The sequence below is a fragment of the Enhydra lutris genome, unplaced genomic scaffold (assembly GCF_002288905.1).
Source record: "Enhydra lutris kenyoni isolate GAN:26980312 unplaced genomic scaffold, ASM228890v2 scaffoldscaffold12, whole genome shotgun sequence".
Classification (NCBI taxonomy): domain Eukaryota; kingdom Metazoa; phylum Chordata; class Mammalia; order Carnivora; family Mustelidae; genus Enhydra; species Enhydra lutris.
In genome coordinates this window covers 12,708,923-12,725,460 of record NW_019154096.1, presented here as the reverse complement: position 1 = coordinate 12,725,460, position 16,538 = coordinate 12,708,923, and positions in this window count along the sequence as shown.

Here is a 16,538-nt window from a genome sequence, read left to right as displayed (position 1 = left end):
AAAAAAATTTAGCAGAAGAAGAAAAATAAATTGAAAAAGAAAAAAAATTAAATTAACTGCAAGGCTAAAGAATCATGGGGAGAAAGCCATGAGTTCCGTGCTTTGCTTTCTCCTCCTTTGGAGTTACACTGCTCTCCTTGGTATTGAAACTGTACTCCTTGGTGGGTGAACTTGGTCCTGGCTGGGTTTCTTGTTGATCTTCTCGGGGAGGGGCCTGTTGTAGTGATTCTCAAGTGTCTTTGCCCCGGGCGGAGTTGCACCGCCCTTACCAGGGGCCTGGCTGAGTAATCCGCTCCGGTTTGCTTTCGGGAGCTTTTGTTCCCTGAGCGCTTTCCGTAGAGTTCCGGAGGGCGGGAATGAAGATGGCGGCCTCCCGGTCTCCGGCCCGGAGGAGCCGAGAGCCCGGGGCCCCACTCCTCAGTGCGCCCTCAGAGAACAGCGCCGATTTACTCCCGTCACCCTGCCTCCGGCCGCGCTCCGAGCTGACCGAGCCTGCGACCGGTTCAAGGTAACCCCGAGCTGAGAGTCACTCCTTGGCTCCGTCTCTGTAGCCGGCTTCCCTGTTCTAACACCTGTAAGCTCTGCGACACTCAGACACCCCTGATCCTTCTGTGACCCTGCGGGACCTGAGGCCACGTTGACCCTGCGTGGGCTTCACTCCGGTTAAGCCTTTGGAGCGATGTCCCTCAGTGGAACAGACTTTTAAAAGTCCCGATTTTGTGCTCTGTTGCTCCGCCGCTTGCCGGGAGCCGGCCCCTCCCCCCCGCGGTCTATCTTCCCGTCGCTTTGGATTTACTTCTCCGTCAGTCCTACCTTTCAGGAAGTGGTTGATTTTCTGTTTCTAGAGTTGCTGTTCTTCTTCTCTTCCATCTCCCGTTGGATCTGTAGGTGTTTGCAATCTTTAGATAAGCTATCTAGCTGATCTCCCGCTACCTGAAGTAGTCTCAGCCTGCTACTTCTCCGCCATCTTGACTCTCCCCCGCCATGTGGTCATTATTTTTAAGTGTGCAGTGATCATCTGCTTTTTTTTTATTTGTAAACTAAAAATGTTTTAATTATATTGTAATCAAAAGTTTCACAAGAATTTCAATTTAGTTACCAATTACAAGTTACATATAAGCATTACTATAGCTCATGCCATCCACATAAAATATTCAAGTAAACACATTACAATATTACAACAGTATATTAAAAAAATCATTTGAACTGAATGAATTCACTGATATCAACTAGCTTTTTGATATGCATATATATATATTTTTTTAATTTTCAGCATAACAGTATTCCTTGTTTTTGCAGCACACCCAGTGCTCCGTGCAATCTGTGCCCTCTCTAATACCCACCACCTGGTTCCCCCAACCTCCCACCCCCCGACGCTTCAAACCCCTCAGATTGTTTTTCGGAGTCCATAGTCTCTCATGGGATCATCTGCTTTTGATCTAGAACACCTTGTATGGCATTCAGGATAAAATTAATAAAGGTTAGTGTTAAAACTCCAACAAAGACAAGTAAAGAGCAGATTTAAAAAAAGATGTGATAATTAATATCTATATTGAGGATAGAATCAACAAGATTGACAGTGTTTAGTTTTTGAAAAGCCTTACTTTTAAACTCGTCATATACAACCTTACCAGAACATTAACATTGGACTATTTATGGATGATACAGATTGCTAATATTTATTTTATTTACCTCTCATTTAAATTGAATCACATTTATAGTCTGTTGTAATCATCAAAGACAATAAAGTAGATTCCTGCTGAAGTGAATTCTTTAGTTCCTATAGTTGTAATTCATATTTTTTATTACAATTCCACCTTTATAAAGATTATAGTTTCTTTAATCTGATATTGTTTTTAGTTTGTAAAGTCTGCCCTATAGTAGCTGTATTTAGTTTCTAAAAACAGTGGGAAAGTTGTGTTTAGCCACTTTTTATTTATCTTTTATTATTTATTTTCATAAATAGTAGATCCAATGTAGATCCTACTAGAAAGCAATACTCAAAAAAGCAGTATCTCTAATATTTCATCTTTATTACCTGGTGTCTTGCTGATGTAATACTGATTGGCAGCTAGATACAAGTAAATTTTGGAGGTCTGACCCCTGTGGACTGAGGATTGGAAAAGTATGGTTTGTTTTCATGAAATCAGAGAAATTAATCTAAAATTAAATTTTAAAAACTTCAAACAGTTGTTGCTTTAAATGATGAAAAAAGACTTGAGAAGGTTTTTTTTTTTTTCCATTGAAATAACTGCTGTATGGTGGAATTGGACAGGATTTAAAGATCATACAGCTAGAATGCAGTTTTACTTTTCAGTCCTGTGGTAAGAAATCCTACTAACAAAATATTTAAAGTTCATCTAAAATGTATAACTTCAAAGCATTCATATTGACCACAACATAGAGTTACTTCAGAAATAAGTTACATGTACTTAATTAAAAAAAAGCAGCCTCTTTGGAGAACAGTGTGGAGATTCCTCAAGAAATTAAAAATAGAACTTCCCTATGACCCTGCAATTGCACTACTGGGTATTTACCCCAAAGATACAGATGTAGTGAAAAGAAGGTCCATCTGTACCCCAATGTTTATAGCAGCAATGGCCACGGTTGCCAAACTGTGGAAAGAACCAAGATGCCCTTCAACGGACGAATGGATAAGGAAGATGTGGTCCATATACACTATGGAGTATTATGCCTCCATCAGAAAGGATGAATGCCCAACTTTTGTAGCAACACGGACGGGACTGGAAGAGATTGTGCTGAGTGAAATAAGTCAAGCAGAGAGAGTCAATTATCATATGGTTTCACTTATTTGTGGAGCATAACAAATAGCAGGGAGGACGTGGGGAGTTAGGAGAAGGGAGTTGGGGGAAATTGGAAGGGGAGGTGAACAATGAGAGACTATGGACTCTGAAAAACAATCTGAAGGGTTTGAAGAGGTGGGGGGGTGGGAGGTTGGGGGAACCAGGTGGTGGGTATTAGAGAGGGCACGGACTGCATGGAGCACTGGGTGTGGTACAAAAACAATGAATACTGTTATGCTGAAAATAAATAAAAAAAATGATAAATAAAAAGAAGTATCTATTTGCACTGAATGAAAAACATTCAAATACCATGCATATATTCACTGCCAATGCTGTTCTACATCTTATATCAGTTCATATTGCAGAGATATTAATGTATACTTTTGCATTTATGAGAAATAAAGTTAGAGCCAACAGCTGGGGTCTCATAATTTCAATTTTCAAGGCACTAGTATTATATAGCACAGGATTTAATCACTATTCCTATAACTGAAGCTTTTCCCCTCTGAGCTAACTCTTCTGGTATGAAAAATAATCTATGGACTCTGCATTTATAAGGACTTCTGGGAAACACTGCAGATTAACAGATCCAATAAATAGAGTTTTTGTGGAAGGATTTCAGGAGCATCTTTGAAATGATACATTTCCTGCTGTCACACTTGATGCTCTGGGACATGCATGACTACAATCACACCATTTCTTAAGCTTAAGACACTGAACGTTTTTGCCAATGTGGTGAGACTTTTTTTCTAAGATAAGTTGGGTTGAGACTTTTCATTTAAAATAGTGGTTTAAACAAACACATTTATGCCTTCTTTCACATGAAACCCCACTAAAATGAGAGAAAAGGGATTTTAAGATGTTTATTTGACAATGACAGAGTACAAGAAGAGAAAAGAGCAATATAAATTTAGAAATTTAGGAGCAAGATGATAACTGTGTTGATTTAGCATGTCTAAGAAAGCTGGAATTCTAACCTGGCAGTGGTAAAGTCAAATTCTGTACCCTAGAGGATTCCCAAAAGGTCCAGGAATTGCTAGAATTCAAGACCTATATAAAGGATGGGTAAAGGTAGGACTAATGACAGGAGCAATGTTTTAAAAGGCTTATCTACAAAACCCATATCCTACCCCTACTCTGAAACCTAAATAATTGCAATACTGTATCCTGGGAAAGTTATAAAGATTTGTTATTGAGATTTATATGAAGAGGATAAAGAGGTCTCTAGACTGAGAGTAAAAGACAAAATGGAAGGTAAAGTTTACATACTAGACATGGGGATAAAGTGAAAGTTTACATACTGAATATGGAGACTCTGTGTCCTTGCTCATTTGATTTCTAGAAAACTGGAAGTAAAGGTTATATCATCCAAAAAGGATAATAAAATACTTTGGGAATATCTTATCATTTTAAGAAGAAAAGACTTAACAATGTTAAGATCAGAGTTCCCCCAATGAACCAGAATATTTCAGCAAAGCTCATAATCAGAGGAGTCTGAGAAGATGGCAGAGTAGGAGGACTCTAAGTTCTCCTTGTCCCATAGATAAAACTAGATAACACTCACATCAATGTAAATAATTCAGGAAAAAAACCAAAGACTGGCAGAACTAACTCCACAACTAAAGGCAAAGAAGACACCACAATGAAGAAATTCTGGTGGCAGCAGGTCTCATTTTGCAAGCAGAGCAGTACATACCCTGTTAAAACGCACCCTACCGAGCCAGGGACCAAACAGCCCACAGCAGACAAACAGAGCCTATTCAGACAAACTGGACTGAAGGGAAAATGGCCAGGACTTCTCAGCAAGGCACACACACCACACATAAGAGACACTCCCTGAACTACCTGGTCCTGAGGAACAGGGAGCTCTGCACTACAGGGCACTACAGAATCTCTTCTTCAAAAAGCTGTTACCTTTGAGAACAGAAGATGCGGATGGCTTTCCATATACACAGGAACAGACATAGAGAGTTAGACAAATGAGAAGAGAAAGGAATTTGTCCCAAATGAAAGAACAGGACAAAACCACAGGAAGGGACCTAAGAAAATGGAAATAAGTAATATGCTGGATAGAGAATTTAAAGTAATGATCATAAAGATATTTACTAGAATTGAGAAAAGAGTGGAGGACATCAGTGAGATCCTTAACAGGGATAAAAAAGAACTGATCAGAGATGAAAAACAATAAATGGAAATTAAAAATATACTCGATGGGATAAATAGCAGGCTAAAAAGCAGAGGAATGATTTAATGACCTGAAAGAATAATCAAACTGAGCAGGTGAGAGAAAAAAAAATATGCAAAATGTGAGTAGACTTAGGGAACTCTGTGACTCCATCAAGCATAATAACATGTGCATTACAGAGATCCCAGAAGAAAAAGAAGAATGAAAAGGAGGCAGAAAATTTATTTAAAGAACTAAAACCTGAAAACTTCTCTAATCAGGGGAAGGGATAGACATCCAGATCCAGGAGGCACAGATCTCCCAACAAAATCAATGCAAGGAGGTTCATACCAAGACACAGAGTAGTTAAAATGGCAAAAAGTAGTGATAAAACATTTTATAAGCAGAAACTGAAAAGAGTTACACAAAAGGAAAATCCCAAAAGGGTATCAGCTGATTTTTTAGCAGAAACTTTGCAGGCCAGAAAGAAGTGTCATGATATATTCAAAGTGCTGAAAGGAATAAATCTGCAGTCAAGAATACTCTATCCAGGGGTGCCTGGGTGCCTCAGTGGTTGGGCCTCTGCCTTCAGCTCGGTTCATCAACTCGGGGTCCTGGGATCGAGCCCCATGTCAGGCTCTCTACTCAGCAGGGAGCCTGCTTCCCCCTTCCCCTCTGCCTGCCTCTCTGCCTACTTGTGGACTCTCTCTCTCTGTCAAATAAATAAATAAAATCTTAAAAAAAAAAAAGAATATTCAGCAAGGCTATCATTCAGAATAGAAGGAGAGATCATTTTTCTCAAACAAAAACTAAAGTAGTTCGTGACCACTAAACCAGCCTGGCAAGAAATATTAACAGGGGCTCTTCGAGTGGAAAGATAAGACCATAAGTAAGAGTATAAAAAGCTGGAAGCATAAAAGCAGTAGAAGTATCTGTAATAATCAATCAAGGGGTTCACAAAATAAAAAGATATAAAATATGACACTATATATCTTAAACTTGGGGTGGGGTAAGAGAAAGAAAGAATGAGTTCAAGCTTAAGTGAATATCTATTTCACATAGACTGCTATCTGAAGAAAATGTTATATACAAATCTGATGGCAATCACAAATCAAACAAAAGTAACAGATATTCAAAGAAAAAAGAGAAAGGAGTCTAAGTGTATCACTAAAGAAAGCCTACAAAACATGAAGGAGAGCAAGGAAGAAAAAGGATCAGAGACAAAGTTTAAAAAAAACAAAAACAAAAACCACAAAACAAACAACAAAATGGCAATAAATGGATATCTGTCTAATTACTCAGAATGTAAATAAAGCAAACACTACAATAAAAAGACATAGGGTGACAGAGCGATTAAAAACAAAAACAAAAAACGAGACCTGCTGCCTATAAGAGACTCTCCAGACCTACACACGCCTATGGATTGTTAAGTGAGGGGATAGGGAAACATTAATCATGCAAATGGATGTCAAAAGAAAGCCAGAGTAGCAATGCTTATATCAAAGTAGATTTTATTTTCTTGAGATATACCTAGGAGTAGAATTGCTGACCACATGGAAGTCATATTTTTAATTTTTTTGAGAAATATCAATACTCTTTTCTATCCTGGCTGCACCAATTTGCATTCCCACCAAGAGTGTGAGGGTGTTCCCTTTTCTCTATCCTCCCAGTACTTGTTATTTCTTATCCTTTTGATACCAGTCATTCTGACAAGTAAGATGATATCCCAGTGTGGCTTCCTTTTCTTTTTTGTTTTTTAAACTTACCTTATTTTAAATTCAATTAGTTAACATATAGTGTATCATTAGTTTCAAATGCAGAGTTCAGTTATTTATCCATTCAAAACAGACTTGAAAACAAAGACTGTAACAAGAGAAAAGAAGGACAGTATTTAATAATTAAAAAAAAAAGATAATCGAACAAGAAGATATAACAATTGTAAATATTTATGCACCTAACATTGGGAGCACCCAAATACACAAAACAGTTAACAACAAACATGAAAGAACTAATCATTAGTTATACAACAATAGTGGGACTTTATCACCCTGCTTACATCAACGGACAGATCATCCAAACATAAAATCAATAAGGAAATAGTAACTTTCAGTGACCAGATGGATTTAACATATATTCAGAACATTCAGTCCTAAAATAGTAGAATATACATTTGTTTCAGGTGCATGTGGAACATTCTCCAGAATAGACTACATATTAGGTCATAAGACAAATCTCAACAAATTAAAAAAGATTGAAGTCATACCTTGCATCTTTTTGACCAGACCGCTATGAAAATCAACCATAAGAAAAAATCGGGAAAACACCACAAATTTATGGAGTTAAGTAACATGTTACTGAATGATGAATGGGTCAGCCAAGAAATCAAAGAAGAAATCAGAATTACATGGAAACAAATGAAGATGAAAAAACAATGATCCCAAATTGTTGTGATGCAGCAAAAACTGTAGTAACAGGGAAGTTTAATAGCAATGCAGGCCCAGTGAACAAGCAAGAAAAATCTCAAATAACCTAACTTCATTTAAACTTAAATCAGTCAGGAAAAGTAGAAAAACAAAACCCAAAACCAGCAGAAGGAAAGAAATAACAATGATTGGAGCATGAATAACTGAAATAGAAACTGAAAAAACAATAAAACAGATAAGTTACACCAGGAGATGGTTCTTTGAAAAGATCAACAAAATTGACAAACTTCTAGAGAGACTCACCAAAAGGAGAAAAGAGAATGTATTCAAATAAACAAAATCACAAAATGAGTGATGAGAAAATAACAACACCACAGAGATACAATCTTAAGAGCATATTATGAAATATTGTATGCCATCAAATTGGACAACCTAGAAGAAATGGATAAATTCGTAGAAACACATGAACTACCAAAAATGATGCAGGAAGAAATTGAAAATTAGAACAGATTGATTTCCAGCAAGGACACTGAATCGGTAATAAAAATAACTCCCAACCAAACTAAAGTCAAGGACCAGATGGCTTTACAGGCTCTTTTCTAAGCTTTTATTTAAATTACAGTGAATTAATGGTATATATATATATATGTGTGTGTGTGTGTGTGTGTGTGTGTGTGTATGTATATATACACATACAGTGTTAAATTAGTTTCAGTTATACAATTTAATGATTCAACACTTACATACAACACCCGGTGCTCATCACAACAAGTGCACTCCTTAATCCCCATCATCTATTTACCCATCTCCCAACCCACGTCCTCTCTGTTGACCATGTTTGTTCTCTATAGTTAAGAGTCTTTTACTTGGATTGCCTCTCTTTTTTCCCCCTGCTATTTTGTTTTTCTCTTAAATTTCACATATGTGTGAAATCATATGGTATTTGTCTTTCTCTGAGTGACTTATTTCACTTAGCAAACTACTACCTGTATCCATGTCCTTTCAAGTGGCAAGATTTCATTCACTTTTTTTTTTTTTTAAAGATTTTATTTATTTATTTGACAGAGAGAGATCACAAGTAGGCAGAGAGGCAGGCTGAGAGAGAGAGAGAGAGGGAAGCAGGCTCCCCGCTGAGCAGAGAGCCCGATGTGGGACTCGATCCCAGGACCCTGAGATCATGACCTGAGCCGAAGGCAGCGGCTTAACCCACTGAGCCACCCAGGCGCCCCGATTTCATTCACTTTTATGACTGAGTAATATTCTATTCTATGTATATCTTTTTTATCCATTCATCAGTTGATGGACATTTGGGCTCTTTCCATAATTTGGCTATTGTTGATAATGTTGCTATAAACATTGAGATGTATTGTATCCCTCTGAATTTCTATTTTTGTATATTTTGGGTAAATACCTACTAGTGCAATTGCTGGATCATAGGGTAGTTTTATTTTTAACTTTCTGAGGAACTTCATACCCTTTTCCAGAGTGGTTGCACTAGTTGGCATTCCCACCAACAGTGTAAGAGGATTCCTCTTGCTCCACATCCTTGCTAATATCTGTTGTTCCTGTGTTATTAATGTTAGCCATTCTGACAGGTAGTGGGGTGGTATCTCAATATAGTTTTGTATTGGTAGATTTGTATTTGAATTTGTATTTCTCTGATGATAAGTGATGTTGAGCATCTTTTCATGTGATTGTTGGCCAACTTTATGTCTTCTTTAGAAAAATGCCTATTCACATCTTCTGCCCACTTGTTAACTGGAATTTTTGGGTTTTGGGTGTTGAGTTTCATAAGTTCTTTATAGATTTTGGGTACAAACTCTTTTAGTTAGTTGCCTTTTAGTTTGTTGATTATATCCTTCACTGTGGAGAAGGTTTATTTATTTATTTATTTATTTATTATTATTATTTTTTAAAGAAGTCCCAATAGTTTATTTTTGCTTTTGTTTCCCTTACCTCAGGAGACATATCTAGTAAGAAATTGCTACAACCCATGTCAAAGAGGTTACTACCTGTGTTCTCCTCCAGGATTTTAATGCTTTCCTGTTTCACATTTGGTCTTTAATTCATCAAATTTATTTTTGTGCATAGTATAAGAAAGTGGTCCAGTTTCATTCTTTTGCATGTTTTGTTCAGTTTTCCCAAACACATTTCTTGAAGAGATTGTCTTTTTTCCATTGGTTAGTCTTTCCTACTTTGAAGAAGATTGATTGAACATATAGTTGTGGGCGATTTCTGGGTTTTCTATTCTGTTCTATTGATTTGTGTGTTTATTTTTGTGCAAGTACCATACTGTCTTGATCACTACAGTTTTGTAGTGTAACTCGAAGTCCAGAATTGTGATGCCTCCAGCTTTGCTTTTCTTTTTCAAGGTTGTTTTGACTATACAGTGTCTTTTGTGTATTGGATTATTTGTCTTTTTAGGATTGTTTGTCCTAGCTCTGTGAAGAATGCTGTTGGTATTTTGATAGGGATTACATTAAATTTGTAGATTGCTGTGGGTAGTGTATACATTTTAACAATATTTGTTCTTCCAATCCATGAGTTTTGGGAAATGGAATGTTTTTCCATTTCTTTGCCATCTTCAGTTTCTTTCTTCAGTATTTAATAGTTTTCAGAGTACAGATCTTTTACTTCTTTGATTAGGTTTATTCCTAGGTATCTCATGGTTTTTGTGGCAACTGTAAATGAAGTTGATTCTTTGATTTCCTTTTCTGCTGCTTCGTTAATGGTGCATAGAAATGCAGCAGATTTCTTTTTTTTTTTTAACTTACATTTGTTTATTTATCCTCTTACATTTATCTTCCATACATTTTTAAAAAAAATTTTATTAACATATAATGTATTATTTGTTTCTGGGGTACAGGTCAGTGTATCATCAGTCTTACATAGTTCACAGCACTCATCATAGCATTTGCCCTCTGTAGTGTCCATCACCCAGCCACACTATCCCTCCTCCCAACATGCAGCCCTCAGTTTGTTTCCTGAGATTAAGAGTCTCTTATGGTTTGTCTCCCTCCCTGGTCCCATCTTGTTTCATTTTTCCCTCCCTTCCCCCCACGAACCCCTACTCTATCTCTCAAATTTCTCATATCAGAGAGATCACATGATGATTATCTTTCTCTGATTGACTTAATTTCGTTTAGCATAATACCCTCTAGTTCCATCCCCGTCATTGGAAATGGCAAGATTTCATTTTTTGATGGCTGCATAGTATTCCATTGTGTGTGTGCGTGTGTGTGTATGTGTATATATGCACCACATCTTCTTTATTTATTCATCTTTTGATGAGCATCTAGGTTCTTTCCATAGTTTGGACATTGCTGCTATAAACATTGGGGTGCATGTGCCCCTTCAGATCACTACATTTGTATCTTTAGGGTAAATACCCAGTAGTGCGATTGCTGGGTCATAGGGTAGCTCTATTTTCAGCTTTTTGAGGAACCTCCCTACTGTTTTCCAGAGTGGCTGCACCAGCTTGCATTCCCACCAACAATGTAGGATAGTTCCCCTTTCTCTGCAGCCTTGCCAACACATGTCATTTCCTGACTGGTTAATTTTAGCCATTCTGATTGGTGTGAGGTGGTATCTCACTGTGGTTTTGATTTGTATTTCCCTGATGCCTAGTGATGTTGAGCACTTTTTCATGTGTCTGTTGGCCATTTGTGTGTCTTCTTTGCAGGAATGTCTATTCATGTCTTCTGCCCATTTCTTGATTGGATTATTTGTTCTTTGGGTGTTGAGTTTGATAAGTTCTTTATAGATTTTGGACACTAGCCCTTTATCTGATATGTCATTGAAATGCAACAGATTTCTTTCTTTCTTTTTTTTTTTTAAGATTTTATTTATTTATTTGACAGACAGAGGTCACAAGTAGGCAGAGAAGCAGGCAGAGAGAGAGAGAGAGGAGGCAGCAGGCTCCCTGCTGAGCAGAGAGCCCGATGCGGGGCTCGATCCCAGGACCCTGGGATCATGACCTGAGCCGAAGGCAGAGGCTTTAACCCACTGAGCCACCCAGGTGCCCCTGCAACAGATTTCTGTAGGTTGATTTTGTATCCTGTGACTTTCCTGAATTCATGTATCAGTTCTAGCAGTTTTTGGTGGAGTTTTTTGCATTTTCTACATAAAGTATGTTATCTGCAAAGAATGAAAGTTTGGCTTCTTCTTTGCTGATTTGGATGCACTTTATTTCTTTTTGTTGTCTGATTGCTGGAGCTAAGACTTCCAGTACTACATTAAATATCAGTGGTGAGAATGTAGATCCCTGTCTTGCTCCTGATTGTAGAAGAAAAGCTCTCAGTTTTCTCCATTGAAGAGGATATTAGCTGTGGGTTTTTCATAGATGGCCTTTGTTATGTTGAGTGATGTTCTCTCTAACCCTAGTTTGTTGAGTATAATTTTTTAAATCATGAATGGATGTACTTGGTCTGATACTTTGTCTGCATCTATTGTTTTTCTGCATTATTGTTCTTAATCTTTTCTCTTATTAATGTGATATATCACACTGATTGGTTTGCAAACATTGAATCACCCGTGCAGACTAGGAATAAATCCCACATGATTGTGGTGAATGATGCTATTAATGTACTATTGGATTCAGTTTGCTTAGTATTTTATGGAGAATATTTGTATCCATGTTTGTCAGGAATATTGGCCTTTAGTTCACTTTTTAAATTTGGAAGTTTTCCTTCCTTTTCTATTTCTTGAGAAGGCTAGGTATTAACTCTTCTTTAAATGTTTGGCAGAATTCACCTGTCAAGTCATCTGTTCCTGGGTTTTGTCTGTTGGGAAAATTTTGATTATTGATTCAGTTGTTTTGCTGGTTACAGGTCTGCTTAAATTTTCTATTTCTTCTGTTTCAGTTTTGGTAGTTTTTGTTTCTAAGAATTTATCCATATCTTAGGTTGTCCAATTTGTTGGCGTATAGTTTTATTATAATATTCTCTTATAATCATTTGTATTTCTGTGATGTTAGTTGTTATTTCTCTCTCATTGATTTTATTTATTTGGGTCCTTTCTCTTTTCTTTTTAATAAGTCTGGCTAGTGGTCTATCAGTTTTGTTAATTCTTTCAAAGAACCAGCTCCTGGTTTCATTGATCTATTCTATTGGCTTTTTTTTTTTTTTTTTTTTTTTTTTTATTTTTTTTTGCTGTAATCTTTTCATTTGTTGTTCTTTTTCTAGCTCCTTTGGCTGTAAAGTTCGTTTGTTTGAGATTTTTCTTGTTTCTTTCTTTTTTTTTAAAGATTTTATTTATTTATTTATTTGGCAGACAGAGATCATAAGTAGGCAGAGAGGCAGGCAGAGAGAGAGAGGAGGGGGAACCAGGCTTCCCACTGAGCAGAGAGCCTGATGTGGGGCTTGATTCCAGGATCCTGGGATCATGACCTGAGCTGAAGGCAGAGGCTTTAACCCACTGAGCCACCCAGGCGCCCCAGAGACTTTTTTTGTTTCTTATGGTAGGCCTGTATTGCTATATACTTCCCTCTTAGAAGTGCTTTTGTTGCATTCCAAAGGTTTTGGACCATTGTGTTTTCATTTTCATTTGTTTCCATGTACTTTTTAATTTCCTCTTTGATTTTCATTTTCATTTGTTTCCATGTACTTTTTTATTTCTTCTTTGATTTCCTGTTTGACCCATTCATTGTTTAGTAGCATGTTGTTTAACCTTCTTATATTTGTAGTCTTTTCCAAATTTTTTTTCCTGTGATTAACTTCAAATTTCATAGCAGTGTGGTCAGAAAATATGCATAGTATGTATTTTTGTATTTTGAGGCCTGATTTGTGACCTAATATATGATCTATTCTGGAGAATGTTCCATGTTTACTTGAAAAGAATGTATATACTGCTCTTTTAGGATGGAATATCTGAATAAATTTGTAAAGTCTTGCTGGTCTGGTGTGCCATTGAAAGCCATTATTTCCTTGTTGATTTTCTACTTAGATGATCTGTCCATTGATGTAAGGGGTGTGAAGGCCCCTAATACTATTGTATTATTATCAGTTGGTTTCTTTATGTTTGTAATAGAGTGCTACCATGCTGGAGGCATATTTAGAGTTGTTAATTCTTTTTGTTGGATTGTCCCCTTTATTATGATAAGAATGCCCTTCTTCATCTATTGTTACAATCTTTGTTTCTAAGTTTAGTTTGTCCCTATATAACTGTTGCTACTCTGGCTTCCTTTTGAAATTTATTTGCATGATTAAGTGTTTCTCCATCCCCTCATTTCCAATCTGTGGGTATCTTTAGGTCTAAAATGGGTCTCTTATAAGCAGCATATATGATGGGTCTTTTTTTTTTTAATCCATTCTGTTACCATGTATCTTTTGATTGGAACAATTACTCTATTTACATTCAGAGTAATTATTGATACATATGTATTTAGTGCCATTTTGTTACTTGTGTTGTCATTATTTCTGGAAATTTTCTCTGATCTTTTCTTGTCTTTGTCATTTTTGGTCTTTACTTTCCACTCAGAAATTCCCTTTTAATATCTCTTGCAGGCTTGGTTTAGTGGTCACGAACTTTTAGTTTTTGTTTGTCTGGGAAACTCTATCGCTCCTTGTATTTTGGATGATAGCCTTGCTGGATATTTTATTCCTGGCTGCAGATTTGTCCTATTCAGCACTTTGAATATATCACGCCACTTTCTTCTGGCCTGCCAAGTTTCTGTTGAGAAAACTCCAGCTAGCCTTATAGGTCTCCCCTTGTACATCATGGACTTCTTTTGTCTTGCTGTTTTTAAGATTTTTTTATCACTATATTTTGCAAATTTAATTAGAATGCATCTTGGTGTGGGCCTGCTGTTGTTGATTTTTATGGGGGTTTTCTATGCTTCCTGGATCTGGATGTTTGTTTCCTTCTCCAGATTAGGGAAGTTTCCAGCTATTATTTCTTCAAAATGACTTTTCTTCTTCTTCTGGTACTCCTATAATATGAATGTTATTACATGTGATGGAGTCACTGAGTTCCCTAAGTTTATTCTCATGTTCAATGTTTCTTCTTTCTCTCTTTTGTTCAACTTCATTATTTTCCATTATTTTGTCCTCTTGCTCACTAATTCATTCCCTGCTTCTTCCAGACAAGTGTTCATTGCATCAAGCCTGTTATTGATTTCCTCATCTCTGACTGATTTTTTTTTTTTTTTAGCTATTATCTCTGTGGTAAGGTTCTCCCTGATGTCTTCCATTCTTTTGTTAAGCCCAGTGAGTATCCTTATGATTGTTGCTTTAAATTTTCCATCAAATATGTTACTTATATCTGTTTTGCTTAGATCTCTGGCTATGGCCTTATCTTGTTCTTTCGTTTGGGATAAATTTGTCCATTTGTCATTTTTGTTTAAGTCTCTGCCTTCTTCTTTGTGTTAGAAACACCAATTATGTTTCCTATTCTTGAAAGTAATGGCTTTATGAAGAAGAAGTCATATAGTACCCAGGGCTTAGCACATCAGGGAATATCTTCAGTGTGTGCTGCATGTCATCTGCTGTTGTGCTTTGGCTGCTCCATCCTTCAGGCCTGTCATGTGCAGAGGCTCTCCTTGCCCACAGTGGGCACTGTTTGTCCTTCAACAGAATGTGACTGGTTTCAAATAGGTGTGCTCTGGTGTGCTTGTTAAATGAGAACTGACTACTTTCCCAAGAACTGAAGCTCAGAAGAACTCTTTGGTTGGAAGATGTGGTGTGGGCAAGGGTTTCTACTAGTCTTCTGGGGAAGAAGCCCATCATGCTGGGACTGAGGCAGGTTTGGCTGAGAAGGGAAGTCCCCCCCAGGGCTCAAGGGTGTGGGGCGTAGTGTAAACAAGTTAGGCAGCCTGTCCTGGCCCTGTGTTGCTTCCTGCAGGTGTCTCTGTGTTTATACTGAGGGGTGAGGGAATGAAATGATGTGAACCAGCTCCTTTATCCCTGGAAAGGCATCTCCCTGCATGCTGCCTTTTAAGACACCCTCTGAGAAGAGTGAATGATCTCTCAACCATGTGTCCAATCTGAAACCATGTTTCAGATTGCTGTTTTGTACTATCTGCCTCTGGGTTGTTTGCCTACATTCTCTCCAAGAGTGGGGCAGTGCCCTCTAGGCTGTGTCTCAGCCAAGCCTGCTAACCTTTATTGCAGACTTTAGAGACATGATGTGGGTGGGGGCTTGTTCTGATCTCCTGGAGGAGGAGCCTGATGCAGTACTACTGAAGCAAGGTTGACTGAGAAGGGCAGTCCTGCCCGAGCCCAGGGAGATAGGGCTTGGCATAGTCAAATTCTACTAAACATTTAAAGAAGAGTACCTATTTTTCTCAAACTAGTCCAAAAAATGAAATTGGAAAGAAAACTTCCAAATTCATTCTATGTGGCCAGTACTACCCTCATACCAAAGCTAGATAAAGATGCCACAAAAAAGGGAACAAGAGGCTAGTATCTCTGACGAACATAGATGCAAAAAAAAATCCTCAACAAAAATACTAGCAGCTGAATCCAACAGTACATTAAAAAATCATTCACCACTTGATAAAAATCATTCACCATTTGATAAAACCCAAATCAAGGGCACCTAGGTGGCTCAGTCAATTAACCATTCAACTCTTGAATGCTTAGTTTTGGCTTAGGTCATGATCTCAGCATCATTAGATTGAGCACTACATTGGGCTCTGTGATCAGTGTGGAGTCTGCTTGAGATTCTCTCCCTCTCCCTCTGTCCCGCCCCTGTTCATAATAAATAAATAACTGTACTTATTTCTTTCTCTAAAATAAAATGAATAAAACCTGAAAAAAAATCAAATGGAATTAATCCTGGGATGTAAGGGTGGTTCAGTATTCTCAAATCAATGTGATACATCACATCAATAAAAGATAAAAACTATATGATCATTTAAATAGATGCAGAAAAAACATTTGACAGAGTATAATGTCCATTCATGATAATAATCCTCAATAAAGTAGGTCTAAGGGAATGTACCTCAACATAATAAAGGCCTCATATGAAAAACCCACAACTAACACCATTCACAATGGGGAAAAACTGAGAGCTTTCCCCTGAGATTAGGAACAAGACAAGGATGTCCACTTTCACCACTTTTATTCATTATAGTACTGGAAGTCCTAGCTACAACAGTCGGACAAAAAAAGAAATGCAAGGCATTCAGTTTGGTCAGGAAGAAGTCAA